Below are 3,452 nucleotides of genomic sequence, written 5' to 3' on the forward strand. Positions count from 1 at the left end.
GCTCCCAAAGCTCACGGCTGGCACGGTTCACAGTGTGTAGCTCTCAGGCGATCCGGGGGATGCAAGCCTTCAGGCTCTCGGCTTGTCGGGCCCAGCAGGCCTGGTCGGCGGCAGAGCAGATTCGTGGGAGCTCCCCTCTCTTCCTGACGGCCGGAAAACCGAGCGAGGTTCCTCCCTGCGCGCCGCTGATCGGGAGCTTAAAGAGCGACCCGGGGGATGCCGGCTCTCAAGCCTCGGGCTGGTCACTCACCGAGTCAGCTCTGGGCGGCCTGGTCGGGCCTGGACAGACGTCTGCCAGCAGGTCCACAGCAGGCCTCCTCCGTGCAGCGAGTCCGGAAGGAGAGAGAGAGAACCACTCCCCCAGCCTGCTGCTTTTTAAAGGCTCCCCACGTAACACGGCACCTGACCTTCTTAACCAATTAAATGCAGAATTATTGTATTTGCATGGAATAATTCCTATTCGTTCATTAACCAAAACAAGGAAGTTTCAGCTCAAACCAGGAAGTTTAGCTCAAACCGGCACACAGGGCTTGACATGTTGGTGACAAAACTGCAGCATCAGTTGCTCAAACCTCAGCATTACTGAATCTTAATCCTAGGAAGACTTTTTGCCTGTGTGTGTGCCACTTGTTTTGCAGTTCTCTCTGTTTACCTGCTCTGTTTGCTAAATGGAGATTAGTGGCAGGAAAGGATACCTGAGAAATTACAGGTTGTTTATTTTGCTGTCGGTCATACAGAATATTGGCAAGGTTAGTTCAGAACTTAGTCCATACAGAACTAGAAGCTAAAGGTATGATAGTGTGGTAAAGTAGTGTAAAGAGGATTCTCTGTTGGTTTTTAAAATGCAGTTATTAACAGGGGAGAAGCAGTGATAAGACTGTTATCAGCAGAGTTCATTCTTTCATTCTCCTTTTACCCCACTGCATCAGTCCGAGTGAAACTAGCTCAGTTCGGAGATCTGGGGAATATAAAAACTTGTCAGAAAATGCAAAGCCTGTTTAAGAAATAAGTCATGAGGAAGTGCAAGACAGAAGGTCTTCTGTTATAGAAGGTTCTGATTATCCTGTACAGGGATCTGAACAGTAGAGGCTTTAATAAAGCCAAATTTAATGTAAGATGTTTGAAAGCCCACAAAGCAGGTTGTGACTTTGAGAAAGCCATGGTTGGTTAAGAGCTTCACAGATAGTCATGAATAATGAGTGGCTTAATCTAAGCCTTCAGATGGTTGTAGCAACCAGTAATTGATGAGATTAGTGGATTTGGGAAAAGGCAAATACTGTGCAGATGTACAGGGATTTCTGCTGGACTCTCTACATGACTGAAGTTAGATAGCATGTTTTCTTCAGTGCTGTAGGAAATGTCAGTAGGGTTCAAAGAACAGACAAAAAAAACCTAACCAGAGATATATGGTATGAGTCTAGGCAGAATGATCTCTGTGAAAAGTGACTAGAATCTTAAAATCATAGTTGGAAGAGACTTTTAAGTCTAACCACTAACCTAACACTGCCAAGTCACCACTAAATTGTGTCCCTCAGCACCACTCTATATGTCTTTTAAATACCTCCAGGGATGGCAACTCCACTTCCCTGGGCACCACTTCCCAATGCTTTACAACCCTTTCTGTAAAGAAGTTTTTCCTACTATTCAATCTAAACCTCCGCTGGTGCGACTTGAGGCCATACTCTCTCATCCTATCGCTTGTTTCTTGGGAGAAGAGACTGACCCCCACCTCGCCACATCCTTCTTTCAGGTAGTTGTAGAGAGTGATAATGTCTTCCCTGAGCCTCCTTTTCTCCAGGCTAAACAACCCCAGTTCCCTCAGTGGCTCTTCTTGAGACTTGTTCTCTAAATCCTCTACCAGCTTCTTTGCCCATCATTGAACACGCTCCAGCACCTCAATGTCCTTTTTGGATTGAGGGCCCCAAAACTGGACACAGTACTCAAGGTGTGGCCTTACCAGTGCCAAGTACAGGGGGTCAATCCCTTCATTATTCCTGTTGGCTACACTATTTCTGATACAAGCCAGGATGCTGTTGGTCGTCTTGGCCACCTGGGCACACCATTAGCTCATATTCAGTCAGGCATCGACCAACACCACCAGGTCCTTTTCTGTGGGGCGGCTTTCCAGCCACTCTTCCCCAAGCCTGTAACGTTGCAGAGGGTGTTGTGGCACAAGTGCAGGACCTGGCACTTGGTCTTCTTGAACACCATACCATTGGCCTCAGGCCATCGATCCTGCCTGTCCAGATGCCTTTGTAGAGCCTCCATACCCTCACGCAGATCAACACTCCTGCCTAATTAAAGCACAGACTTGACTGTCGTGCTTTGGTACTTCCTCCTGAGCAGATACCACTGCCTTGAAGATAAAGCTGGATTATAGTGGAGGCCATATTTGGCTTTGAAATTCCCCTGCTGGAGATTCCTTTCCCCAGTTCTACCGCATATACTTACATGATCGTTTCTTGAGAAATACCCACCTCCTATTTCACTGCAAGCGAACATCTTAATTCCCAATGCCCTTGCATCAGTAGCACCAGTTCCTAGAGGTAGAGTGACTGAACTGGCTTCTTTTCCTCTTGTCTCCCAGGACTAGGCACAGTGTGGAGCAGACTAAAATTAAACTTAGAGGTAAAATATGATTTCCTAACAGTGAGGACAATTTAAAAAGTGTAGTGCTTTTCTGGAGAAGGAGTGGGATTACCAAGCTTTTGGAATCTTTAAAATAGATTAAATGTCTTACTGAAATGCTTGCTTTCTTCCACTTTTAATGGTGTGTGTGGATGGAGATCAGATGAGACAATTCCTTCCAGCTGATCAGTCTTCACAGTTGTTCATATACTAAGGCTTAGCAGGATGAATGTATTATTCTAAATATTGAATCTGTTATGCTGGCCCTCTGGTTAGGCCGTGTTCATAGCAAAGACCTAGAGCTTATAATATGATCATCTTTGACCTGGCTTTATTGATGGTGATTAAATTCTGTACTCAAAACACTTCAACGTACTCTTAAAGACTGTTTTGGTGGAGGTTTGGGGGTACAGTTACATGGAAACTCTGAATGTATGCATTATTCTTGATGAATTAGTGTATTTTTTGGAAAGAAGTCTATTCTGCTCTTTGAGCAAAGAAGAAAATTACTTTCCCATGTGTGCTGTTATTAAAACTGTCTCCTGTGATTCACTACAGCACTACTGAGCAGCATAAAATGCTTACGTAAGCTCTGCTGATCTCAGTGCTTTAGGAAAGTTCTTTCAGTTCATCCTTCAGGTTTAGCTTGAGCTCTTGCTTACTTTGTTTCAAGATGATTGTTCCCAGCGTTAAACAAGGATCAATATGAATGACAAATTGCTGATCGTGTAATTAGCTCAGAGCAGTTTACTTCTGGCAATGTGTATTTTCTGTTATTGGTTGCTTCTTCTCCTGCAAACCAAAGCAGAATTTGACCATCTGCT

The 3,452-nt window shown here is 44.8% G+C and overlaps 1 protein-coding gene across 1 annotated transcript in view; it reads left to right on the forward strand.

Annotated features, from left to right (window-relative positions):
* Positions 1–3,452, forward strand: part of UBE3D (ubiquitin protein ligase E3D) — a gene marked incomplete at both ends in the record, with an annotated part of 35,869 nt that overhangs the window by 1,169 nt on the left and 31,248 nt on the right. The window lies entirely within an intron of this gene.

This window comes from Buceros rhinoceros, unplaced genomic scaffold (genome assembly GCF_000710305.1).
Source record: "Buceros rhinoceros silvestris isolate BGI_N320 unplaced genomic scaffold, ASM71030v1 scaffold1947, whole genome shotgun sequence".
In the NCBI taxonomy this organism is placed as follows: Eukaryota; Metazoa; Chordata; class Aves; order Bucerotiformes; family Bucerotidae; genus Buceros; species Buceros rhinoceros.